We start from the raw sequence: 27,046 nt of genomic DNA on the forward strand, positions 1-27,046 counted from the left end.
TTAGTATTTGTAACTTTTCTTTTAAATATCCAGGCTTATTAAATTGCACACACAGAATGCTGCATCGGCTCAGCTATTCTTGGGAGGCCTAATTAATTCAGCTATTGCATCAAACTTTTTTTTTCCAAATCTGTGAATAGATGCTCCCGCCCGGTTTTCTCTGGGCGCCCCTCCAGCAGAGTGTCAGAGTCTCAGGGAGCGGAGTAGGGGAGGGGAAGTGAGGGCCTGTTGCCTGCGCTCAGAGGGGGCCACCGCGTACATTTGTGGATCTGGTGGTGCTTCTGCCCTTGGCTAGACCAGCGCCCAGGTGGCAGCTGTCTGCAGACTCTGGGGCTGGGATGGGGTGGGAGAGATGGTCTGAGTGGGCAGTGTCAGTGGGGAGGATGCTGACGGCAGACCCAGCAGGCCGGCCGGACCCTCATTTCAGACTGGGGGTTGGCTGTGTGTGGCTTGATGGCTGCTCCCTGTCAATGGGGGGCTTTTCTTTTGGGAGTGCCTGCACCCTTGCTGGTTAGCATGGCCCAAGGGGAGCCCTGTGTGCAGGATTGTGGTAGGTAAAGCTGTGGCAAGTCACTTACATCCAGAGTGGACAGCAGAGGGTCTGCCTGGTGGGGTGCATCCGTCTGTGTCTCTCTCTGAATCTGGATCGTGTGTGTCCGCGGTCTCCCTGTCTTCCTGGGGTTGGCTTTTTGTCTCAGCTGCACACCTGGGCCTAGGCTCTTTTGTGGCAGCCCTTGCTGTTCTGAACACGGGTGTTCACAGGCTCAAGGAAGGCCTGGTCTGGAGCTTGTGGGCTGAGGCACTGCCCAGGGAGAAGGCAAGGATGGTCTCCTGAGCCACAGTCCCAGAGAAGAGGCCGGAGCGTACTTTCACCCTGGTGATGTCAGCAGGTGGTCAGCACTCCTTCAGTGCTCTCCCCGGTGCTGCTCAGGAATCATTTCTTGGTTAGAGAAACCTCCCCCGTGATGGTGAAGATGTGATCGTTGTAAGAGGCTGGAGTCTCCAGGCCTAACTGTCAGCCCTGCCCTGTCCTCACAGTGGTGGCCTGGGCTGGTGGGCCTGCTGCTGGCCTCTGCCGTCCGCCAGTCGCTCAGAGCTCCTGGGTGCTGTCTTGCCGGCTCCTCCCCCTCGGGGGGCACTCTGCCCACCATCCTCGCCTGGTTATCCTCTTCTCGGGGCTCTGCCACTGCCTTGGTTCATGCGTTTGGGAATTCTGTGGCGCACGGTCCCTTTCAGGTCTCCCCGGCACAGCTGTACGCTGGTCTGGTTACAGGCTGGAGGCACCCTGTGAGGAGGGGGATCTCAATTTCAGGGTGGCTGCCAGACCCTACTTGTGGACGAAGCTGCCAGGGAAGACCCCTCTCCAGCACCCTGCTTATCTGTTCTATCCTCCCACTGCAGTTTGACAGATTATTCTTGGGATGTGTTTTGACTTAATTATTTGTTTTATAGTTTATTTTAATACTTTTCATTTGCTGAGGATGAGGACAGAGGAAACAGAAGATGTGCTGGGGCGGCCCTTTGTGGGGATGCGCCTCCCCTGGGTCTTGCTCGGTGATGTGAAGTGAGCCGAAGGGCGCTCGGGGTGTTGGGGGCCAAGGTGGCGCCCTGGTACCCCTACAGCACTTCTCTGCCGTCGGCACGGGCGGGGTTGGTGGCTGGCTCGGGACTTCATTGCTGTCCTGGTGCCTGCTTGCTCTTGCGCGCCCTGCTGTGCCTGCGGCCCGACCACAGAGGGCTGGCGGTTCTGTGGTTGTCCCAGCGTGGAACTGTGTTTGCAGCGGGGCTCCAGCTTTGAGCCTGGAAACGCTGTGCAGACGGCGAGTTCAGGTGTGCAGGCTGGGGCCCCTCCTCAGTGATCCCCACCCTGATGTCACAGGGGCCCAAGGAAGTGCTCTTGGCTGTCCCATGGCTGTCGGGGCCATGGCGCCCTGGCTGCTTTCCTTGGGGGTCTTGCAGTGGCCGGTCTGGCTCTGGAGCCCTGCATCCTCACTCTGTCCCTCGTGGGCCACGTGCCCTCGAGCGAGTTGCTTGACCTGTTTGTGCCTTAGTTTCCACAAGTGTGAAGTGGGCACCACAGGAATTAGTGGCCGTGGACGGCGTTTGTTTGTGGGGTGTTAGCGGTTGAGTGTCACGGGCAGGGCGAGGACTTGTTTTCCGCTGGGATCGTGTGGTGAGAGACAGGAACCTTGGAGCCTTCCCCACGCCCACGGTCGGCTCTGTCCCTTCCTTCGGAGCTTGTCTGACGGCGTTGGGACTGAACAGAACTGATGTTTAACGGGATAGATCGTGCTGTCGGCGCGGCTGCTGGCCGGGACGTGGCTTTCCTGTGTGTTGGGGGGCGCTGCCTCCTGGGGTGGCCGGCACAGGGTTGGCCCTGTGCGGTGGGGTGTTGGGCTCCTTGGAACGGCTGCTCCTGAGCGGCCTGATCCTCGGACTGGAGAACCAGGATCGTGTCCGTTTATTGTATGTCTGTCCTCAGGACACCAGGTTCTCGGAGGAGTCGTCTTCGTGGAACTGCCCGGTCTGCACGGCGGGGGCGTGGGCTGGTGGCGGGCAGCGGGCAGCGCGGGCGTCCGCTGTGGGATCCGTGTATGTTCTAGTGTTGAAAGCGGTGTTTTCTCTGAGAGGAGACCTTGCCAGGCCATCCAAATGGAGGAGCACCGAGTCCCGCGGGCCCTCTTGGGGAGTGGGGGATCCTGGTCCAGGGACTTTCCCTAAGGGGGGTGCGAGTCGTACTTCTGAGCTGAAGTGACCACGAGAAGGAACGGCATCAGGACCGTCCGTGAGGCTGGGACAGACTCTGACCAGCGTGCGTCTCCGACACCCGCTCTTTGTCCAGGCGCTGTGCTCGCCTGGGTACTGGCAGATCTGGGCACAGATGGAGAGGTTGCGCTGTCCCTTGGTGCACTTGCTTTGCTCTAGGTTTTCATGGGTCCCATGGTGACTTCCTGGCTTCAGGTGAGAAGCTGGGGTGCCAACCTGGGTGACGCTCTGAGGCGGGGCTCCTAGATGGACCCCACCCCCATGTCCTGAAGGATGGGGTCTGTGAGTCCATCTGGTCGCCAGGGTGAAGGCTGCAGAGTGAAGGTGGGGGATCTTCTCAAACGAGGAGGCAGTTTGAGCGAGGCCTCTGGTTTCTAACCCGTGGTTGGTGTGTGCGAGGGAGGGAGGGCGTGGGGGGCCGGGCACCCTCCTTCTGTGCAGTGAGCAGAGCCCTTGCCATGGTCTCCAAGACTGGGCCATCAGCTCATCTGTCCATGTGCCATCTTCAGCTGTCCTGCTGGTTTCCAGGACTCCTTCTTGGAGCTGGGCAGGGGCCCTTGCCTTCGGGGTTTCCCTGGGGCCGGTGTCTTGCCTTGGGGCAGCAGGTCATTGAGTGGCTCTCGTCCCTGTCCCTGCTGCCCCTCCGTGGCCCCTCAGTCAGTGCAGGGTTTTGAGGGTAAGGCCATCGACTCCCCACCTTCCTCGCAGTCTATCTGTGTGCGACTCCCTATGACTGAACCCTGCCCCGCACCCTGGCCCTTGGGCGGTGGGAGGGTCCGGGGGAGGCGGTGCTTCCGGGCCCTGTACCCTGGCTGTCTGGCGGGAGGTGGCCGCAGCCGGCGGCCGGACTTTCTGTGGCCCAGAGACTATTACACAAGCAGCAATAATGTGTCTCTTTCTAAGGATTGCGAAAGTTGGGGAGGATTTCTTCACTGGAAGAATTATGCAAGTTTCAACTGAAATGTTTTTAAAAAGTTTCTTTGTTGTGAGTCAAAATACAGAGGCCGAATTATTTCCTTCAGATCCGAGAAGGCTAGAGGAGAAATGGGGCTCCTTTCTCCCGAGGGCCCTTCCTCCTGCCCCGCTGGTCGCCGGGGACACTGTGGGCGCACCGGGTGGGGGGCCGTGAGATCACGGAGAGCTTCTCTGCACACGTGGTGGAGATGCGCCCGGCAGGTTGGAGTCGCAGAGAAGGAACAGGAAGCCGTTTCCTGGGAGTGGGGGCCCCCTGTGGTGGGTGGCTCCTCCCTGCCGGGGCCATGAGTAGTCTGAAGTGGGTTTCAGGTGGTGTGGGTTAGAGCTGCAGACGGTGTCTGTGAGAGCAGTGTGGGGCAGGTGGGGGGCTCGGGGCCGTGTGTCCGCCGTTTGGCCCGCCCAGCATGGCCCAGGTCCCCCCAGACCTTCCTGACCTCGGAGGCCAGGCCCCCAGAGCGACCAGGTGCAGTTTGTGCAGGTGAACTCAGGAAGCACGTAGTGTGCCCCAGGGTGGGCGAGGGAGCAAACTACAGCCTTTATGCAGCTTTTCTGTGACTAGAGGTTGGGGTTGTAGAAGCTCTCTGCTTTTAGAGCTCTGAGGGCACCCTGGAAACAGCCAAGGTGCCGTCTGGGTATTTGGCATTCGTGTCTTTTCTGATAATACTTTTTGTGTATGTATATTTATTTGTGCGTGTATGTATTTATTGAAGTACAGTCAGTTGTGTCAACTTCTGATGTACAGCATGGTGCTTCAGTCATACGTGAACATACGTACTCGTTTTCATGTTCTTTTTTACCGTAAATTACTGCGAGAGAATGAGTAGAGCTTCCAGTGTTAATACAGCATGAACTTGTTTATCCGTTTTGTACGTATTAGTATCTCCAGATCTTGAACTCCCAATTTATCCCTTCCTGATTTTGCTTTTTGACTTAGAAAGATTCAGAGAATGCTCCAACTTCTTGATTTTGCAGCTACAGATAATGGTTCAGGAAGTCTCGGCGTGACTCCGTGGGCCGCCCAGCCCACAGCGGTCTGGGTTCTCCGGGGAGCCCTGGCTGCGGCTGGCCCTGGGGGTTGTGTGTTTGTGGTTGTGTTATTGGCTTCGTAGGGGTGGGGGAGTTCGGTCACGGCCGGGTCCCCAGTTCCGGGCCCAGAGTAAATACTTGCTGAATGACTCACGGAAGCCTGAAATCACTAGGTGTCAGGGTTTATTGGCGGCTCTGCTCTTGATGGCTAGAGGAGACGGCGCCTTTCTCGGAGAGGAGTGGCCCTTCGGGTGTTGGGCATCCTCGTCCTCTCTCAGATCTGCGAGGGCCGCTGCGTGGGGGGTGATGCGAGGGTGCCCCCTACTCTGGCTCTACCTGGATGGGCCTGGCCCTGCATCTACCCACACTTGGCCTCTGCTGGGATGTTGGCTGGCTACTTTGAAAGAAGCGTCTCTGGTTGGAAATGGGCTTCCTGCCGCTATGCTGTTGGTTGCAGAGAAAACATCGCAGGTGGGTGGCCCTAGGTGGTGGTGGGGAGGGAAGTAAGGCTGGTGGGCTTGAGGGCAGTTGGAGCCCAGGTGGTATGAGGGCCCAGGATGCCAGTGCGGCTCTGGTGTGGCCCTCCCCCTCCTCACCCGGCCCCAGAGCCCAGGTGTGAGGTGCCAACTGGGGTGCTGACTTAGCTGTGCGCCCCAACCCCAGGTCTGATCACACCAGAAGCCTGTTAGGACTGCAGGTGGGGGAAATGGATATGTTTTGGGGTCACTCACCAGGTATCAGGGTCCTGTGTGCCCGTGCTAGCCTCCCTCTGCCTGAGGAGCTGTCGGCTCTGGCATCCCAGGAGCCAGCTGGTTGTGACTTGGTGTCTGGGGGCCTTCCTGGAATCTGGGCCTGGAGGCACTGTCTCCGCTGCACCCCACCATTCCCAGCTGGCAGGGGCATCCCCCATGCCTCTCCTGGGACACGTAGCTTGTTGGGGAGGAAGTGTGTTCTGGGAGCTGGGGGGTCTGTCCTGCTTTGTGGGCAGGAGACCATTCCCTAGCCCCCCATGCCCGCGGCCATCACAGCCACACCCGACACCAACGACCGGGAGGGCCCTGAGCCTCAGGGAGGCTGGTGGCCCACCTGGCTCTGAGGCTGGTGGATTCTGGACCACCTGCGGAACCAAGTGTCCAGGGCCGAGGCCCCGCTTCCCCCGGGAGCAGTGCCTGCTCCTTGTGCACAGCACACGTCCGCTTGCTGTCACCTCAGTGTTCCTGCGTGACCCCAGCCCCATGGCTGTGGTTTGTGACTCAGGCCTGGCTGGTGGGTGAGGCATCCATGTGGCAAGTGGCAGTGACAGGCCGGCCGGCACCAGCCGCGGCCTCCCCGCCATGTGCGCTGCCTCAGACCCGACCCCCTGGCTGTCCACGCACAGAGCTGGGGTTGGCTGGGGCGGCGCTGCTGCGTGTGGTCCTGGTGGTCCTCCTGCTGCTGGTGGTGCGGGCTGTGGTTCTCTTACGGCCCCCATGGACATGTTTATGTCCCCAGCATTGTCCTCTCTGTCAGCTTGCTGCTGCACTGCAGCCCCCCTGGCCTGTGTGGCGCAGGGAAGACGCCAGCCACGTGGGCTGGCTTGACGCGTACTCTGCGCTGAAAGTGGCACAGGAGCCGCTCAGCCTGAGGCGTCCGCGGCCCTCCTGCTTGCTTGGGCCCTGGGTGACGGTGGTGCCTGCCCCCACCCCCAGCCCGCCCGCTGGCCGGGGCCCTTCCTGAGGGTGGCACCCGCGGCATCGTGGTTCCAGCCGTAGGGTCCTGCCTTCTGCCCCCCCTCCCTGCGTGGAGGGAGGCACGTGCGTCAGGCTGGACTCCTGCTTGTTTGTGTAAGGCCAGTGTGGTTGTCTGATTCTGGCCTGTCGCCACCTGGGGGGCGAGCGTGTGTTGACGGCAGGGCTGGTGCTAGCTGCGCCCGTGGAGGAACCGGGGCAGTGGGGCCGGCGGGGCTACCCACCGAGGAGGTCGAGGCAGAGGTGCTGGGCAGCCGGCAGGTGTCCAGCGGGGTCTCTGTTGGGCTGGGTGGCTGAGTGTGGCGGACGAGGTCCCCTCCCCAAGGCTGGTGGCCCTCCCGAGGAGGGGACCCCGTGCCTGGTGTGAAGTCCCCAGGGTCTCAGCCTCAGCCTGCCCTGCCTGCTCTCCTGGATGCGGGTGGCGGCAGGGATGGGGGGCGTTGGCTCCGCCTCACCTGCCTCCCACTTCCGGCGTTAGAACCACGTTGCCCAAACCATTAAAAAAAATTACACTCCCAAGTTGAATGATATGCAAATGTAGTCAATTAAGCGAGGGGATTTTAATTAGCAGTTTAAGTTCATGTGTGAACTGCCTAGCCTTAATTACTTGACAGTTTTGTTGTAAATTTGCTAAGTTTTTTTTTGCAGAACTATCAAAACTGTGATTTTTTTTTAACATCCTGTGTGTAATAAGTGTCGCCCGGCTTGCCTGACCCTCGTCGGTTTTGTCTCCGTTTATAAAGCTCTTCAAGCTGTGAAAGCAAGGTAAGCCTGTGGGTTGGCTCCGTGTGGCTCTGGGAGTCAGGCCGTGTTCTGCGTGTCCCAGGGCTGGCGGGCGGTGGTCTTGGGGGTCTGGTGGGAGGACACGGAGAACCCTCCGCCCAGCTGGGTCCGGCCACCTGCAGTGGAGCTGGGCTGGACGGTGTACATGGGTTTTGGGAGGGGTGGAAGGAAGCCTCCCTCGGAGCAGAGTGGGCTCCCCGACGGGTGTGGCTGGCCTGGCACCCAGTCTCTGCGGGACAGTCCTAGGTGGGAGCCAGAGGTTGGGGCACGTTGCTCTTTCTGTTAGATTCGTGTTGGAATCTCCTCCCGTCTGGGAAGAATTTGCTTTAATTTTCCTGTCGCTGCTATTGTGGTGGCCTCGTGTCCCTGGGGGTCTTCTGTGGGGGTCATTGCCCCTCTCAGATTTAATCACCTGACTGAGCTGGATGCCTCTCACATAGTAAGGTTTTAAATTTTCTCTCTTAAGTGTTTAAATTTGAATTGTGATTCTTGTGATTCTTTTTATGGGTCTGTTCTGTCCTCAGGAGTCCCTGTGACAGGGTCCCGTGTCTTGGTTCACCCTGTGACCCTTGGTGGCTAAGGACTGGGGCCAGGGCTCAGCAGGGCAGTCCCACAATGTGGGCTGCTGTCTTCGGGGCCCCAGCCTTCTGGGACCTGGGCTGGGGTGGCCCCTGGGCTGGTGAGTGGCCTGGAGAGGTGAGGAGGGGGCTCAGCAGAGCATTGTAGAGCTTGGTGGTCGCCCTGCCCGCCTGGGCCTCTGCCTTTGCTGCTTGCACAGGGAGGGGTGTGCGGCTGTGGGGCAGGGCCAGGCCAGGTTCCCTCTTGTCACCGCCCAGGAGTGTGAGTGGCATAAGTTCCTCTGCTCCACCAAAAGGACCCGTGAACAGCACATTTCTTTCGGTGTCATGGTTACGTGTCTGTGGACCTAGAAAGGTGCAGTTCCCCGATGGGGAGTTTCACGAGTGCCCTGGAGCAGAGAGGTTGCTTGATGCAGCCCACATGCCCAGTTCCGTCGTTACCAGCGCCATACTCCCTTGTGCCCTCTAACCTCTCTCTTCTCTTTTAGTGAGGGCGCCGTAACTTTTTTAAAGCAAATCCCAGGCATCATCTTATTTTATATCGAAGTGTTTCAGTATCTGACAGATACGGAACTGTGAGAGCCAGGGCCACCGTACCCACCCTGCTGTTCTGCTGATGCTTTGCAGGAGCCCGGGCCACTGTGGTGTGTGGTTGAAGGGCCTGCCTTGCACACGTGCCTCTGTGTGCATGCGTACAGCCACAGAGCATTTTCGAGTCATCCGTGGTGTTGAGGTTCTGGAACTTACTTAATGGCCCGGGCCTGGGCTGCATTTCTGCCACGACAGGAGATGCTGCAGAGAGACCTCAGTGCGGCAGCGTGTGGTCCATGGGAGGTCCCGTCCACCGCAGCCACCTGCCTCCTGCCACCTGGTTACCAGTGCCTCTGCCCATCAGGGATGCCGTCCCGAACGTGCCCCTGTGCCCGGACCTGTGTCCAGCGTGATCAGCGGTGCTCACCTGCCACCCTCACCTGGCCCCTGGGTGCCCGGTCTGCTGGCCCGGGTGCTGTGTGTGTGCGTTGGGCTGTGCCGTCCATGTGTCGGTGGGTGCTGGGCCGCTGGGGGTGCCCTCCAGCAGGAGTGGGGGGGTGTTCCGTAGGTGTGTGCACGTGTGTTGGGAGCACAGGCCGGGCCAGGTCGCGCCACTCTGAGCTGTTCTCTGAAGTGGTTGCACTGGCTGACTGTCCCCTGCAGGGAGGGCAGGGCCTGTGTCTCCAGGTGGCTCAGCTCAGTGTCACTGCGTTTCTCGTCCGAGATCTGGTGGGTCAGAGGGACACTCCGTGGCCTGTTTGAGATGCCTTTTTTTGTTGTTTCATTTAATCATTCAGACGCGCAGTATGTGTCCGTGTGTTTCCTTTTTGTCTGCAGTCACGTGGGGCGGCTGTTTCTTCCTAAATCTGTGTACGTTTCTGGTCATTTCCTCAGTAGACTGACGGCCAGATGTAGGCCCCTTTTTAAGGGTCTTTGTTTTTCTGTTTCCAGCGTTTTCTCTCACCACGTGCCAGGTACCTGCCCATTTCCCTGCCTCCCCACAACCTTCACTGCCGTTCAGAATACCCTTGTCAATTTGAAAGGGGAAAATCTTATTGTTTAATTTTTTTCTAGTGGGGTTGGCCGTTTTGTTACTTTTAATATTTTTTTCCTGTAATTTGCTTACTTTTTTTGTGTGTTGAAATATGCATATCAGAAAATTTCTTAACCATCTTTAAGGGCACAGCTCAGTGGCATTCAGCACATTCACAGTTGTGCAGCCATCACCACCATTGTTGCCAGAGCCTTCTCTTCCCAAACTGAAGCTCTGTCCCTACTCAACACTCACTCCTCACCCCCCCAGCCCCAGGCCCCCACCCTCCTACTTGTTTGTAGAATTTTGACTCCTCCAGGGACCTCACAGAAGTGGGATCACACAGTGTCCTTTTGTGATGGCTTATTTCACTGAGCACAGTGTCCTCAAGGTTCATCCACGTGGTAGCCGTTCAGAATCTCCTTCCTTTTTAGGGCTGAATAATACTCCATTGTGTGATGAGGCCACGTTTTGTTTATCCACCTTCTGTAGGTGGACACTTGGATTGAATCTGTGTTTTAGCTCCTGTGACTTATGCTACTGTAACCGTGGGCGCACAGAGCTCTCTTCCAGGCCCTGCTTCCAGTTCTGCTGGGTGCAAACACTCGAGCAGAGTTGGGGGCTCATGTGGTCATTCTGTGGTCAGTTTCTTGAGGAGCCTCCACACCGTCATCCACGGCAGCTGCGCCCCAGCTCCCAGCCCCCGCGTCCCCGCCAGCGCTTGCTGTTCTGGTTTTCGATAGTGGCCACCCCGACGGGCGCAGAGTGGAGTCTCACTGCGCTGCGGGTTTGCTTCCCTGGTGGTCAGTGGTGCTGAGCACCTCGTGTGCGTAAGGGTCCTGTGTGTCGTCTTCGGGGAGGGTCTGTTCAAGTCCTTGTTTCCTTTTGAATTGTGCCGGCTGTTTGGTTTTGTTCAGCTGTGGGAGTTCTGCTTGTTCCCCGTGCGCATCACGTTGTGGTGGGTGACTGATGCTTTGTCTGCTGTGTTCGCCGTGGTTTAATCATCCCTGTGTGACACTGGGACGTCAGAGGCCAGAGTGGCACAGGGCGGGGGTCCTTACCGACGGCGGGGTGCAGCAGGCAGGCCTGGGTGTGGGCCAGGTCGTTTCCTCTGGGGTGCCTGCTGTGTGCCTCGCAGGTGGCGGCCAGGGCCAGGGCAGAGCCTGCAGAGGGCCGGGGCTGGGAGCGCGGAGCGGCCTGCGCCTCCGGAGGCCTGTGGGAGAGCTGTGGGTACACGGGTGCCTGTGCCCTGGATGTGGGGCTCTGGACAGACGGCTGGCCTCAGCCAAGGGGCGGGGCGGGCTCTAGGCTCTGAGGGTGGTCTGGTGAGCCTGGCCCGAGCTTCCTTCTCTCTCAGGTCTGTGTCCTGCCAGTTCCTGGAGAAAGTTCTTTTAGCAAGAAATGGGGGACTCACTGAAAGGATGCTGCTCACCACACCTGTGTCCCTTTCCTCTTAATCTTGTCACCAAGTGTAGATGGCGTGGGGACCCAGAGCAAAGGGACACCCCCTCCCCCAGCAGTGTGGGGACAGCTTGGGGCAGGGCAGCCCGGTGGCCGGGTGCTGACTTCTCCGAGGGTAGAAGAGGGGCCCAGAGGTGCCGGCGGGACGAGGGAGACACCGTGCTTGGGAGCGGGTGTGGTGGCCCTGCAGTCCCATCCGGCTTGGCTTGGGGAGCCTGCGCCCAGGGCCGCTGGCTGCTTGACCCCCTCCCCCCGCCTCTGAGCACTGTTCCCACGCGGCTGGCCCTGTCCGCACAGCTTGTGCCCCTCTTGTGGGCTGTTCGGTCCAGGCCGTCTCCCAGCCATGATTTCACATTGCGTCTGCTGGTTTCAGGAGGCCGTGGAGCCCAGTGGCCCAGGAGATACTGGTCCTCCAGGCGGGCCACACACAGTCGAGCTCTGGCACCTCGCGGGGAGGCTAGCATGTGTAAGTGACCATGGGCGTGAGGCTCGAGGAGGGGGCTACACGCCTTCCCTGGAGCCCCTGGCGGCCTTGAGGTCATGGGGTGACCCTTGGGGCCTGGATGGTCGCCTTGGCAAGGATGGGCTGCATCCACGCTGCCCCTGTCCTGGGCCCTGGGCTGCACTGACTGAGCTGCTGTCTTTGCTGTTGGCCTCCTGTGTCGGGAGCAGGCTGGACCCTGGGTGGATCCCAGGCCAGGGTGACGCCCTGCTCTTTTGTCCTGCTTTGTCTCCTGTTGAATGTGGGTGAGAGTCTGGGGTGTGAGGGTGGCTCCTTGGGGTAGCTCTCAAAAGGGCAGTCCTTGAGTTTAGTTTTGCAAATACTGCTGGGTGCCCACCCGGTGGGTGGAGATGACCCCCTGGTTGGAGTCAGAAGGCAGGCCTGGCAGTGGGAACCCGGGCAGGGCCTCCTGTGACCACCGGCCGCAGTGAGGGTGGCTCCTGGTGTTTGGGGTAGAAAAGGAGGGTTGGAAATCCCTGCCTCCACAAATGAATCAAAAATCTCTGTGGTTGGGTCTGATTTTAACCTCTGTTTTCTTTCCCCCATCTTCTCTGTGCAAATAGCAGGGAGTATGACTCTTCGGTTCTTCTGGTTAGGTTGACGTTTCTGGAAGTTCAGTGAGGCAGCGTAACCATGTGACTAGGGGCATGGATTCCTAAACCTGATCCCTGGGCCTAGATCCTGGCTCGGCTGCCTCTTTGGATCTAAGGCCGTGGCACTTCTGGAGCCTTGTCCTGTCTGTAAAACGGGGAGATGAGGGTGCCTCAGCCCTGTGGCCGTGCTGTCAGCTGTCCCACTCTCTCTTTCCGAGGCCAGAAGTCTGACAGGAGGCAGCGGGCTGACAAGCCGTCCAGGAGTCCATCCGGGCCAGTCGGATGCTTGCCAGCAGGTGCAGGACGACGGCACACGTGTATGCGCCAGGCGACGAAGCCTCCCTGTGCCATGGTGGGCTCATCAGTGGACTGGGGCCCGTGCCACCTGTTGTCAGTGTGCCCCCCGCCGGCCTCCCCGTGGATTTCCCAGAGCTCAGCTGCCTTCTGTGAGGAGCTGTCCGAGGTGGGGCGTGTCGGTGCATTTGACCTGGGCCTCTGCGTGTGGTCCTGCTGGGATGCTGGGAGCCACCACTGTCCTGGGGGCCCTAGGGGCACCGGCTGAGGCTCTGGGCTCCGGGCTCTGTGTTTAGGCCTGCCCTGCCAGTAGGTCGTGCCTGGTGATGGGCGTGGCGAGTCCCTTCTCTGCCAAGTTCAGCTTTCAGACGACCCCATGGTGGAAGGGAAGACCGGCATTCTGTTTCAGAGCTAGGTTGGTGGATAACCCTTCAAGCAATGATTTAGGTAAATGAGCCCACACCCTCACCGCAGTCTCCTTCTGAATGGGGCGAAACTGACCCCAGGGTGGCTCTTGCTGGGGAAAGTGAGGTTGTCAGAGAGTGCAAACAAGCCAGTGCTTGGAGAGCCCTGCCCCGAGGTTCCTGGGCGCTGGCGGGCAGCAAGCTCTGGAGGGAAGGGCCAGCGGGGCAGGATCGCGGAGCTGACTTCCCAGGTCAAGAGCCTTCGCAGGACAGGGGTCGGGGTCCCGGCCCTGCAGTCCTGGCTACCCCAGGTGGGGCTCTCTGTCCGCCTGCTTCTGTTGGTCCAGGTCCTCGGGGGCTGTGTTTCTGGTGGCAGAGAGCTGAACTGGAATTTGAGACCTGTTGTCACTACCAGCGTTTGTTACTGTTCAGGAGATTTGGAATTTTCAGTTGGCTGTCAAGCTGCTGTTAAATTTCTGATGCTTTTGGGTCCGTGTTTCAGAAAAACCACTCGATGTGCCTTACGTACTGAGGGAGGCCGTCGTCCTGCACATGCGAGCATCCCCGAGTGCTGGTGTTGGCTCTTGGCACGTGTTCCCACATGTCCCCGTGTCCCCAGGTTGCAAGGTGGCCCTGTGCCCTGGCTGCTGCAGCATCTGTCGACCTGGTGCCTCTTTGTGGTTTAGGACTTTTTACTCAGAAGTCTTCAGACCTGCAGGGGAGTTTGGAGAGCAGGGCTCACCAGGCTCGCTGCCGCTGCTTCCTGCCACACTGGCATGAGTGTCCATCCCTGTGGCCCTTGGTGTGTGGCTGTGGTCCAGCGGCTGCCCAGGGCCCAGTCCTCCTCCTGTCGCCCTTCTGTCCTCCTTCAGTGGTTTGCTTCCTCCCAGGACCTGCCTGTAGTCAGGCTGTCTGTTCCTGGGCCCCTGGTCCTCTGGGATCCTGCCTGGCTCTGGTCCGCGTGACCATATTTGTTTGGAGGGCGGGGCTGTCCTGTGGACTCCCCCTCCAGCCTGTGCCTGGCTTGTCTTCTGGTGGGACAGAGGTGGCATTTGGGGCTGGAGCCCTGTGCAGGCAGCTTGGATGGTCACCTCTCCCGGGGAAAGCATCCTGAATCATGCTCGTGGGTGGGATCCGCCTTGCCCTCCATGGTTAAAAAGTAATCTGTGGGGAGACTTTAGACCCCGTCAGCGTCCCGGCCCCTTGAACGTCCTCCTGGTGGGTTCATCCTCCCTCTGGGCTTGGTCAGTCTGCCCACCTCTCTCGCCTCCGGGAGCGCTGCTCCCCCCCATCCTGCTGGGCAGTGTCACCAAACTCAGCTCAGCCCCTTGCAGCGTTGCGGTTGTTCTGATCGCTGTCTTGATGCCGCAGTTGTCCCTGTTTTGGCTGCGCACTGGGACCCGGTTCCTCCGGGTGTCTTTTCTGTGAGCCCCTCGCCGCCCCCACACCCCATGGCACGCACGGCCCATCCACTCCTGACCGCTCGCTTTCGGGGAGCTGCTTTCCGGGTGCTCGGGGCCAACTGAGCGCAGCCCCTTGCGGTGGACGTGTCCGCCCCCAGGCTGGAGCCCCTGGGGAGCGGGAGCCAATCTCAGCACGGGGTTGGGTCATGACGGGGCCACCCTTGGTGGCTGCTGAAGACAGAGTGTCTCTCTGCACGTGCTTGTCACTTGACTTCGAGGTGGGATGGAGAGGATTGAAAACTGTCCTTTTTTGTTTCATTTCAAAAATAAACCTTTATTCTACCTCAGATTTCTGAAAACCATGTGAGGTATAAAAGGGTGATTCGTTTTTAGCTGCTCTGAGAAAGGTGAGTGTTTTGAGAGCAGTAGGTGCTATTGTAGGGTGGGGGCCCGGTCGTCTGAACGCCCTCTGGGCCTTGCAGGGTGGTCCCGGGGCAGCCAGGAAGGCTGCCCCCACTTCCAGGCCTTCTGGAAGTGGGATGCAGGGTCCCTGAGGGTTCCCTGCTTTGCACCTGCTTAGGGCTTTTATCTGTTTGAGCTGCTGACCACAGAGTGATGCCAGAACTTTCATCAGAGGCCAGGCAGCCCAGCGATTTGTACCCGAAGAGAAGACAGAGTGTGAAGACATGCACAGCCCCGTGGGTCCCCACCTGTCTGTACGGTCCCTGGGCGGGTTCCTTGGTCAAGGCCAGGGTCTGGCAGTGTCTCCAGAAGAGCCTCCCAGTGAGTCCAGCTTGTCAGTAGGAGGCTGTGAATGTGGAGCCTGAGGAAGAAAACAAGGGTTGCCTAATCGAGCATTTCACGGCCCGGTTTGGCTCCAGCTGCTCCAGCTGCTCCGTGGGGCGCCAGGCACGTAATGCCCAGCCTCCCCTGTCCGAGCCTGCAGCGTGGGGGCGCGGGCCGGGAGCCCCCGGGCCCGGGGGCCACATCCTCCCTGGGTGCGGCTCCCAATCAGTGTCCGTCCTCCTGTCTGTCACGTGCCCTTGGGTGGTGTGTCCCGGGGGCCAGCCTTCCGCGAGGGGGAAGGACGTGAGCGCAGGTCTGTCCTCAGACAGGCACTTGGAGGGAACGGTGTGCGAGGTTCTCTCAAAGTCTTCTGCACACACGCCTCGTCCCCAAGGCTGCAGCCTCCACCAGGGGCTTCGCCTTTGTTCCCGGGGCCGTGTTCGCAATGTGCGTGCATTTGTTAATAAACTAGCCACGTGCTCCACAGCCCAGTGGTCCGAGGAGGAGGAGGCGGTGGCGGCGGTACTGGGGTGCTTTCAGGTGGGTGCTGTGTGCGCCCCGGCCCGCCCACCCGCTGAAGCCCACCCGGGGGTGTTGCAGGTGAGTGGGCAGAACAAGCTATGGCCATGTGCTGCCCCTTCCCCGCCCACCTGGTGTCAGGGTCTGTGTGGTGCGTGTAGAGCCCAGAGATCATCACTTGGATGCTGGGGGATGTGGCCCAGGGAGCGCTGCCCCTGTGGGAGGAGCCTCATGGTGGCCAGGCGGTAGTGCAGGGGGTAGGGGGCAGACACCTGCTGGCAGAGGCCTGGGCCAGGCTTGGTGTTGGTGGTCCATGGACGCCACTGATGGAGTGCCCAGTGCTGGAGAGGAAGGGGCTCAGTTCTCCACGCTGCACCTCTGCTGTGTTGGTTACTCCAAGGGCTTCCTCTGACCGAGGGGCCATCTCAGGCCCACGCATCCCCACTGCTCTGCCGTCTTAGTGGTGTGCCCTTGCCCCGGCCACGGAGGGGCACTGCACTCACTGGTGCTGTCCTTTGCTGCCCACTCTGCAGTCGGAGGAGGGCCAGAGGGGCCAAGAGCAAAGACAGCCTGACCGTCTCTGGGCCTTGGGGGACCTGGACTGTGGCAGCGGGGGCAGCCTTCGGGGCTGCAGTCCTGTAGTGTTGAGCGCCTCTGTGGGGCTGAGCCATGGTGAGCGTGCTGCGTGCTCTCTGTCCCAGATTCTCACCGGTAAGTGGCTCTTGGGCTTGGGGGTGGCTGTTTCTCCCAGGCTTCCTGACACACATGGGAGCTGCCTGTTTGTCTCTAGATGTTGATTCTGGAGAGTCTGGAAGTTCCGCCATGTACATTGGGCCATAGTTTAGCTGGATGCACCTGCCTGGAGTGCTGGCTGGGCGGGCCTGTGTCCCCGTCTGCAGCGCACTGGCCCTGTCCCCTCCCTCAGATGAGACACCGTCGGGCTATTAGCCCAGAGAGGAGTTGTTACCCGCGGTGGTGCTGATGGAGGCACTGGCCCCACCCGCCTGGAGTGCACCACCCCCCAGGTCCGTCTCGTCACCTCCCTGTCCCTGGAGTAGCCCTCCGTGAAGCGGCCTCGTCCCAGGAGCTGCCGGGCTGAACACTCGGGGCCCTGTGAGGTCTTTGGCTGCTTTCCCTTTTGATTTACTTGCTGCTCCGCCTGGACACGTCGAAATGTGCCCCCTGGCTGCCAGACTGTCCTCCGTGCACTCCTGGTTGCCACCGCTGCCTCGGGATGGGCGACGCAGACCCGGGGACATTCTGGGCGGGCACAGGTGCCTTTCAGCCCCACGCTGCCCAGCCAGGCCTGCTGTGTCATGAGACAGCAGTTGTGGGCCTGCACCCCGGGCACGCTGATGCCACCCCCCATCTGATGGGGCTGGAGGCTTTGACGCCTGTTCTTGCTCTGACGCAGTGTCCTCTTGGCATTTTACGCTTGCCTGAGGTCTGTGGCTAAAGGGCGACTGGCATCCCGGCCTGTCTTCCCGCTCGGCTTTGGGCGGGGGTTCCCTGCTGGTTGCCTGTCTTTCTCTGGACCCCATGCTTCCCATTACCTGTGCCTGCTACCCCTCCAGGCCTGCTCACCGCCTTGCATCTCAGGTTTGGGTAAATCGCCCTTTGTGCTGATTATGACGGCCCTCCTGTTGGGCGTGTTCACCCTGAGCCGGCGTATGTGTCCCGATCTCGCTTCCTGTCCATCCTGGGTCCTGGGTCAGTCGTGGTTTTCTGCCCCGCTGCGTGTTGCTGTCCCCTCCTGGGGGGCCCGGTGTGCTGGCCTTGGCACTTGGCCCACCTTGCCTTCTGAGCCCAGCGTCTGGAAGGTGGCCACAGCAGGCCTGGCGCGTCCTGTCTGCCCCGTGCTGGGCACCTGTGTGCCCTGGTTCCTGGAGGCCCTGCTCTAGGTGTGGGCACTTGGCGGTGCTTCCTGGCCATCGGTTCATCGCTGTCTTGGCCTCTGGCTGGATGTTGGCCTTTGACAGCCATGTTCTGCTCTCTCTCCATCTCTTGGTGTCACTTTCTGAAGATTTCCTCCACTTTATCATCTGACATTTGCTTTTTAAACTGTCGACTTCGGCTTTTTGTGATTTCATGTTTAATTTCGAAGACATCTTGTTTTTTTCTTTTTTTGCAAAACGGCATTTAATGTCAGTCAACAGCTCAGCTCCACAACCAGTTGTTTTTTCTTCTGCAGACGTGCAGACCTGTTCTTGTCTCGTGGATGTGGTGTCTTGTCTCCCATCCCCAGGGATACTAACAGTGGTTTCCTTGGAAATCCTGTCTCTTTCTGGACCTGGGCTTCGCCAGGCTGGCTCTCCCCATGGTGATGATTCCTGACGTGCTGGGTGGTGGTGGTGCAGCGGGCTCCCGGGGTCCACTGCGTGGCTCCTCTCCGGGGCTCACACACTGTGCTCCCAGGAGGCTTCCTCTCTGCCCCCGGGGCGGCTGGCATCTCTCCGGGGCTGTCTCTGCAGTGGCTGCCCAGCGTCCTCCCCGCCCCTCACCCTCCCTGGTTGCTCAGGGTTAGCGTGGTTCTTCCTTCATGGAGAGCAGGGCTCTGGCAGGGTTTTGAGGAGATGGGGTTGAAGCGTTTTTGTTCCTCCATCTTGAAACTGGCTCTCTTCGTCATGCATTTTAACTATTAGCTCTTTTTGATGTGTTTCTCTGGATTTGCAAAAGGTTTTGACATTTCAGGCACTCAGGAAGGAAGGGCATAAAGAGTGCTTCAAAAGGAAAATGTGGTATTGCCAGTTATTTGTGACTCTAACCAGAAGTCACCCTCAGATACCCAGAGTTTATTTTCTCCAAGTGTCTTGTTTCATGCCGGGCGTGCGTGCGTGTGCGTGTCCACACAGGACTCGGTGTCCTCGAAGGCCTTGCACGCAGTGCCTGTGGCTGAGTACAGGCCTGATTGATATTTGGGGGGATGACTCAGACCCCTTAGTCTAAGATTTAATCATCCCCGAAGATGACTGAGTTTCAGATTCTGTTGAGAGGAGTGCAGAGTCAAGAAAGAAGGTGAACCAAGATGATTCTGTAATTGTTTTTTTTTAATGAGTTGAAAACTCTTTGTCGAGAGCGAGAAGAGCCAGCAAGAGCCATTAGTGACAGGTTTGTCGGGAGTCTCGTTTCCTTTCTCTCTGTTTTGAAAGCTTCCCCGTGAGCCCTCGGAGGCGGCGGGCTTGCTTCATCAAAGGCCCGTCGCCTCCTGGGGGCGTGGGCTGCAGCTTCCTGCTGCGGGCTGGCTGCCGCCTGCTTGCGCCTGGTTCTGGACCACGCCACCGTTCTTGCTGGCGTTCTCGGCTCTGAAACTGGAGGCTGAGGACTCCTAAATGCCCGGCTTGTGGGTCCCACCCCCGGCGTTTCAGATTCTGGGGTCTGAGGTGGGTCCTGGGAATTTGCATTCTAGGGAGTTCCCGGGTGATGCCCACCGCCCCCTCCAACCCTCCAGAACCACTGGGCTGCGCCCCCACCCCCGCCCTCAGGGACTTTATTTCTGGGGGTGGCTGGTGGCCACTCTCCTCTGCGTTCACTGGGCCTGTGGTGGTGAGGACTCTCCGAAAAGCCACAGGAACAGTTGGGCCTTTAAAGGGAGGCTTGCAGGCTCCTGCCCTGGAGAAGGAAGTGACTCCCAGGCACCTCGGCGGTGTTCTGGGACATCTTTTTGGGGTGGAAGAGGGCATGTTTGGGATCAACTGCAGTGGCTGGTCTCCGTTTGCTGTCGCCCTGTGGAGACTGTTTAAAGCCGGAGGACAAACAGATCCTGGACTGTGAAGGCTGCGGTTGGGGTCATTGCCGTATAGTCATTTTAAAGACAGCCTTTTAAAGGCACGATGAACGTAACAGCTGCGCACGCTTAGAACATACAGTGTGAGAACGTGGCTGAGTTCGTGGCTGCAGTCGAGACGGGGAAACTGTCCCTCCCCCACAAAGGGTCCCTGTGCCTGCAGCGGCCCCTCCCCGCTGCCCCTCTGCACCCGGACCCCGCGGCCGCCAGCCAGCCTCTTTCAGCGTGGACGGGTTTGCCTTCTCGAGAGCTTTCTGTAAATGAGGTTTTGGGGGGGTTTTTGGTCTGGCTTCTTCCATGCGGCGTACTCACTGTGAGACTCTTCTGTGTTGCTGTGTCAGTAGCTGGGGCTTTTGTTTTCACTCTGGGTTGCAGCCTGTTGTGTGGATTTGCCCCAGTGTTTATCACACACCTGTTGAGACGGCCCGGGTCACTTCCAGGTCTTGGCTGTCAGCCATAAAGCTGCGGCGAGCACTCATTGGCAGGTTTTGCAGGGACACGGTTTCACTCCTGTGCGTAGGTGCCTGGGTGTGGACCGGCTGCGTCGTGCTTCCCCGCGTGCGTCTGGCTGCTCAGAAACATTACACCGTCCCAGGTGCCCGCACCGCGCCCCCGGCGGTGCGTGCGGCTGCCCCGCCCTCAGCAGCGCGCAGTGTGGTCGTTCCCTGGAGTCTCGGCCGTCCTGACTGGTGTGGGGCTGCGGCGTGGCCCTCACCAGCGCCTCCTGCATACGTGGGCTGCTGGGCATCTTTCCCTGTGGTTACTCGCCGTCTGTGTCTCCCGTGGAGAAGTGTGCTCGGGTGTCTGCCTGTCGTTTAAGTGGAGTCGTCTTGCTGGTGTGTTGAGGCTTCTGTATGTCTCTGGATATGCGTTCCTCTTCACAGTTAGGCTCTGCAGAAGCTTCTCCGAGTTTGTCACTTTCCTATCTTCACTGTGCCGTTTGAAGAGCTTCCGGCGTTGTAGCTGAGAAACCTTCCCTAAACCAGGGCCACAGAGGTTCTCTCTCTTCTGTTTTCCTCTAGCAGTTTTACAGCTTTGAAGTTTCCGTTTGGGTCCGTGATCTGTCTTGAGTTGATTTTGGGGTATGCTGCAGGGTCTGCATCCGGGTTCGTGTTTTTGCACTGGGACGTCCAGTTTCAGTTCCGCTTGTTGTGAAGACTGTGCGTTCTTCACTGCATTACCTTCGCCTTCTTGTCAAAAGCCAGTTGTCTGTGCTCCGTCGTGTTCAGTTGGTCTAATCACCTGTGTCAGTGCTGTGCTGGTTTTGACTGTTAGAGCTGTGTGGCTCCTGAAGCCAGGTAGTGCTAGCTCTCCAGCTCTGTTCCTTCTTGGAGCTGGTACAGCTGCTCTAGGTCATCTGCATTTCCATAGGAATTTTAGAATCAGTGTCAATTTCTGTGAAAAAAATCTTGTTGCAATTTTGGTTGGGATCGAATTGGATTGACAGATCAATTTGGGAAGAACAGACATTTTAACAGTGCTGGGTTCTGCACCCACGGCTAAGGTGTACTGCTCTGTTTACTCACATTGTTTCCTATTCTTCTCAGCCATGTTTCATAGTTCCATAGTCTTCAGTCTGTGAGGCTGTTTGTCAGGTTTATTCGTTAATCTCCAAGTTTTCCTCTCCATTTTCTTTCTGGTGTTACTGTCAGGAGCGTTGTTTCCTGAGTTTCAGTTGCGGACTGTGAGTCGCTGGCAGAATTGACTTTTGTAGGTAGACATGGCACCTGCAGCCCTGCGGCCCACTCTGGTCTCTCTTCTGTAGGTTCCATCAGTTTAAAGTTGGGGAAGTAGGGCCGTTTCACTCCTTCCGTGCTGATCTGGACGCCTTTTCTGCGCCTTGCCTGGGGGCTGGCTGGAACTTCAGCGTAGTGCGGGCTGTGGCCTCAGTCCCGACCTCGGGGCGAGCACGCGCCGTCAGGTGCCTTGTTTGGGGTTTCATAGGTGCTCTTTCTTAGACTGAAGAAGACTCTCCCGTTCTGTCCGAGTTTGGTTTGATCAGGAATGGGTGCTGGATTTTGTCAAATGCTTCTTCTGCATTTATTGAGATTATTAATTCGGTGAGTATCCTTTTTAGTTTACTAATGTGGTGAGTTACATTGCCTGATACTGAACGTAAACCTCCCCTGGTCACAGTGTCTCATCCTTTTAGAATGTTGTTGAGTTTGGATAAAATTTTTAGTAATCTTTGTATTTAACATTCATGCAGGATATATTGGTCTGCAGTTTTTTGGTCTTGTTTTGGTTTTTTTGGTTTGTGTAATATCTTTGTCTAGTTTTGGTATCAGAGTGTTGTTGGAGTTATAGAATTATTTGGGAAATATTTCCTCCTTAAAAATGGAAAGAATTACGATTCCTTTAGACAACATTTGGTACCACTTACCATGGAGGCCTGTCTGGGTCTGGAGGTGTTTTGGGGGAAAGGTTTTAACTACCCAAGGGCTTTTCAGGTCATCGGTTCTCGGCTGAGGTGGCTCTCTGCGAGCAGTCTCCCACCACGCCTGCGCCGTCCAGCCCACTGTCAGCAGCTGTGCACAGCGCCCTCTTACTTCCCCTTAGTAGCTGTGCAGTCAGTGGCAGAGCTGCCTCTCACCTTCCTGCCGCCCATCACCTTCCTTTTCTCTTTTCCCGGCCCGTCTGGCTGGAGGGTCACCAGTCTTGTTGATCTCAGGGAACCAGTTTGGGTTTCATTGATCTTCCTCTTATTTTTCTGTTCTCTGTTTCATTGACTATGTTTTGGTCTTTGTATTTTCCTTTCTTTGACTCACTTTGGGCTACATTTGTCCTTTCCTAATTGCGTAAGTTGGATGCTGAGTCGTTTATTTGAGACCTTTCTTTTTTCCTGGTACAAACGTCGTTTTTCTCCTGAGTCCTGTTTTAGCGGTATTGCACATACTGTGATGTGTTGTTTAAATTTTCATTCAGTTCAAAACGCTTTCTCATTACCTGTTGATTTCCTCTTTGATACACAGGTTATTTAGAAGTGTGTTAAGTTTCCAAATATTTGGGCGTTTTGCAGAGGTCCCTTTGTGGTGGTTGGATTGCACCTTGGTAGCTCACGTGACCGTGCAGGAGCTGCGCTGGCCTCCAGCCCAGGGAACAGTCTATCTCAGAACTTCTCTGTGCGCCCGGGAAGAGCCTGCGGGCGGGGGCTCTGGAAGTTGCGGGTCAGAGCCGGTGCGCCGGCACTGTTCAGTCGCTGGCGGGAGAGAGTTGAAGCCTTAGGCTGCAATTGTGGACCTGTCTCTGCAGTCGCATCGGTTGCTGCTTCGTAGGCACTGCAGCTTTGTCATTAGGGGCATCAGTGTCTATGGGTGTTTTTCAGTTACTTAACCCTTTTGTCAGGTGTGAAGCTGGCTTCCTCTCTGGGTGATGTTCTTGGTTCTGACGTCCACTTTGATGCTCATACGGCTGCTTACTTGCTTTTTGCTGTTGTGGGTAGGCATCTCTTTTTCCATCCCTTTAACCATCTTTACAGTTAAAGTGGGTTTCTTGTAGGCTGTAAATGGCTCTCTTACCCAGACTCACCAGCTCCGCCTTTGAGTGGGGGGTGCTCACACTGTTAAGACTTAATGCAATTACCGTGAGGCTACTGATCACCTTGTTTTCTGTTTGTTTTATCTGTTTACTTCCTTTTTAAGGGATTTCTGCTGTGTTTTGAATGAATAAAATGATGGTTTGTGATTCCATCACATCTCCCTGTTGGCTCATCTGCTGTGGTCGTTTTTGTCACTTCACTGATTTGCAGAGGGTTTTTGTACACGCCCTTACCCTCATCCCCTCTGACCTGTGCCGTCCACCCCTGGCGATGGCACAGCACCCCGCCCAAGTGCAGTGACAGAAGCCCCCGCAGCGCCTCCCCGCCTTCCCTTCCTGGCTTCTTGCTGCCGGACAGCGCTGTTACACACGTCATAAGCCCTGTGGTTCATTGTTACCGCTTGTGATTAAACAGTGGCTTCTTAAAGGTATTTAAACGATGAGGAAGAACTTGATGTGTTTTCCTGTGTAGTAGTCATTCCCAGTGCTGTCCACTCTTCTGTGTGGGTCCAGACTTCCTTCTGGTTTTTTTGTTCTTCGGTTAGCATTCCTTGTTAGCGTGGGTCTGCTGGCGATGAGTTTTTCTGTGTCTGAGACGTATTTATTTCCCCTTCGTTTTTGAAAGATACTTGCAGTGGGTATAGAGTTCCAGGTTGACAGTGCTTTCCCTTGGACACTTTGAACCCCTGCTGTCATCCTCTGCCCCTCTTCTTGTGGTGTCTTTGATACTTTGAGTGTCTTGATTTTGATGCACTTTGCTGTAGCTCCCTTTCAATTGCATGTGTTTGGGGTTTACTGAGCTTTTCGGGTGCATCATTTTTGTGAGGTTTGGAAACTTTTTGGCCTCTATTTCTGAAGACTTTTTCTGCTCCCCGCCCTCCTTTGGAAACCCACGTTAGGCCCCAGCTCAGAGATGCTCTGCTCACCCCTTTGGATTCTCTGTGTTGCACTGGGAACAGTCAGGTACCACGTCTCCGGCTCCCTGCAGGTCCAGTGTCATCTGACTCCCTGGACAGGCTTCACCTGGGGCCTCACAGATCTTCTCTGTCTCTGTTTAACGTTCTGAACGCGTGGAGTGTAGGGTCAGTAGCAGTTTTAGTGTCCTTTCTGAATTCCTCTGTCTCTATCAGTTCTGGTCAGTTTCAACGGGTGCGTGAATCTCCGCAGTGTGGTTCCTATTCTCCTGCGTCCTTGTCTGCAGACGGTTTGAAGTTTCCCTGTATTGAGGCTGAATGTCTGTGTTCCTGCACATCTTCTCAGAGGCTTTGTCCTGGAGTGTGGTTATTTATGTGGAGACAGTTTGATCCTCACAGGTCTTGCTTTTATGATTTTTTTTCAGTTGGGTCCAGAGGAATGCTCCTTTTCGGGCTAATTATTCCTTGGGCTATGGCAAAGCCTTCCTGAGTAGTGAGCACTCCATGGATTCAGAGGTTTTCCAGCCTGTCTGTTTGGAACAGGGGCTGCTCCCGGTGCCATGTGAGCCCTGGGCTTTGCTCCCTCTGACCCTCTTGGTGGTGTCCTCCCGCATGTGCTGACCTGCACTCTGCACACCACGTCCTGTGAACTCCGGCTGCATTGTCTCCTCAACTCAGGGGTCCCCGGCCCCCCTGCATCCCCCTGCCCCTGCGCCGCTGCCTGGAAACAAGGCTGTGAGCGGGGGCAGCCGGGCTCTCAGCATGATTGTCTCCAAGTTGTGGGCATCGCGTCCCTGGTCGCCTGGATCTCGTCTGGGCTTTGGCTCCTCCAGGCAGGGGCTTGTTGGTCCCCTGGGCTGCAGGTGGGCCCTCTCTCCACAGTGTGGTTGTTGCCCTGTCCAAAATTGACTTCCAGCTTCCCTAGTTAGGCTCTCTTTTCATAAATAACATTAGAAAAGTGAGATCAAAAATAAAAATTGGGGAGGGTATAGCTCAGTGGTAGGGCATGTGTTTAGCATGCACGAGGTCCTGGGTTCCGTCCCTAGAACTTCCGTTAAAAAATAAACAAACCTAATCCCCTCTCCCCGCCAAAAAGCAGAAGAAAACAACAACAACAGATAAATAAGAGTCAGTGTCTTCCCGCTGGACGCAGACCTCTGCAGCCTGGGGGCCTTCCCTGCACAGGAGTCGCTTCGGGTGTGTGAGCTGCTCCAGTCTCTGTCTGAATTCCACACACAGCAGAAATAACTTTGAAGGACAGGTCCTGGGGGCAGTCTCCACTTTAGGAAGGAAGATGAGGAAATCAGACTAGAGGTAGAAGGTTTTAAAGACTCACTGAATTGTGCTGACGGGCACGTCCATTGTGAGCAGGTATGTTTTCCTTTTTGCAATAATTTTGGTTGCATTAAATTCATCTTTGTTAACATCTTCATTACTGCCTTTTCAATTTTAGTCGGAATTGATTACGAACAAAGTGCCGTGATTTTGACTATTCAGACCAGCAGCTGCGTGGAGCCAGCGCCTAGCCAGTGCAGTGACAGGCTTGGTGTCCACGAGCTGCTCATGGCACCTGCGAGGACGGACCATACTCAGAGCTGGGACTTGGCTCTGGGGGAGGGTGTCACCCCGTGCCCTCAGATTTCAGCTTGAGCAGAGGTGGAGTGCATCTCTTGGTTTTTGGAGGTTTCCAGGCGGTGCCGTCCCTTTCAGAGCGAGGGAGCGGCACTCGTGATGCTGTTGCAGATGGAGAGAGCACGGACGGTGGCCTGTGTTCCTCTGTGCACAGCCTCACGCGAGGACCACATCCAGAACCCTCTAGGTCTGGAGGCACGGGCAGCAGCAGTGGGGTTGGCCAGGTGAGGGGCTGTGCCCCATTCTCCTAAGATGCCTTGGGGGAGGGGCCGGGGACCAGGCAGGTCAACACTGTCCTCACTCGTCCAGGAGGCACTGGGCTGTGGCCAAAGCAGCAGGAAGGGCTCGTTCTGAGGAGGGGGCGCACGCCGCAGCCCCCCCTGTCCTGAGCCTGCTCCAGGGACACGGGGGACCTGGGCGTCCAGATCCAAGTGCTGCCCCTGTGAGCAGGCGCCCCCCAAGCACTTGCTGTGTTAGGAGGCTGCAGGCCGGCCTGAGCAGCCTGTGCGGGCCTGGGCCTGGGCTCTGGTCAGGGACGTGGTGGCTACTGTGCTGGTCTGGGCGCCAGGGGAGGCCCTGCTGCTGCCCCCCTAGTGGAAGTTGCTCACCCCTGGAAACACCCACCCCAGGTGTGCCTGGCCCCTTCTGGGCGGCCTCCCGGCTGCGTGTGCGCCCCCCACTCCGCTCCTCCGTCCAGGCTCTGCACAGGCCCAGCTGGCGTGTGGGTGAGGGGCTTCTGTTGGGGGCTAGGATGGGCCGGCCACGGCTGCACCTGAGTCGGGGTGGAGCGCAGCACCTGGGGTGGGGAGCGCTGGCTGCCGGGCCGATTGCTTCCTAAGTTGAAAAGGGCCCTCAGGGGCTCATGGCCACCCGGGCAGTGGTGTCCAGGGGCGCAGGGCCTCGTCCAGCTCCCCACAGTGCCGCGCTGACCGCAGGGAGCCCCGAGGCAGGAGGCTGCGCGTGCTGGCCGTGACGAGGAAGGCAGGTGGGGCTGGCGAAGACCACTGCCCGGTGCCGTGGGCCCTGAGTCGTTCAGCAAGACCATCCTGAGTCGTACTTGATTTGGTTTGTGGGGGCGGGGCGAGTCCCCCGGCCTGGATCTACAGCAAGGCCCTCTCCCCAGGCGTGTGTGGCGTTCTCCCTCACTAGCTGGGGGAGGGCTGCAGAGCAGGGCCCCAGTGGCCCTTAGTGGGGAGCAGGTCGGAGCTGCTCTCTGAAAGCTGAGGAGGGCCTGGCCAGGCCCCAGGATGCTCGTGCTGGCGTCCCGCTGCCCTTCGTGACGGTGGCTGCCCAGCTCTGCTCAGGCGTCCTGGCCGCACAGGCCCCCAGTGTGGCCGGGCAGTTGGGGATCCGGAAGCGCATGCGCCTGGCACCCTGGGCCGTTCGGGACCTGCTGTGATGTCTGTCGTGTGTGTCTGGGCAGCGTCCAGCAAGCCCTGAGGAGGCCACAGAGCCAGGGGCTGGGCGGGGGCTTGTGTCCCAGCCTCTCTTGCTTCAGCTCTGGGAGGGAGGGTGTGGTTCAGGCTCGCACTCCCTGTGCCCCAAGTGAACCGGTTAGGATGACGATGGCTTCCCAGAGACACGAGTGTTGACTCAGAAGCTGGGCTGCGCAGCAGGTGCTCCGGCGGCTGCAGAGCCTCAGGAGGGCACCGCGGCTGCGGCTGGGCCGCGCCCCCGGCTGGTGTCTTGGCGTCGCGAGGTGGCTTGGGCTTGCCCCTGTGGATGGATGAGGCTCCGGCAACGTCTGGTCTTGGCTTGTAACGACGTGGGCTCTCCCCCACGGAGAACAGGCTCATGC

At 58.0% G+C, this 27,046-nt stretch overlaps 1 protein-coding gene across 2 annotated transcripts in view; it reads left to right on the top strand.

Moving 5' to 3' along the window:
• The window catches only part of SKI (SKI proto-oncogene), a 60,489-nt gene that overhangs the window by 2,274 nt on the left and 31,169 nt on the right, over nt 1-27,046 (top strand). The window lies entirely within an intron of this gene.

The sequence above is a fragment of the Camelus ferus genome, chromosome 13 (genome assembly GCF_009834535.1).
Source record: "Camelus ferus isolate YT-003-E chromosome 13, BCGSAC_Cfer_1.0, whole genome shotgun sequence".
Taxonomy (NCBI): Eukaryota; Metazoa; Chordata; class Mammalia; order Artiodactyla; family Camelidae; genus Camelus; species Camelus ferus.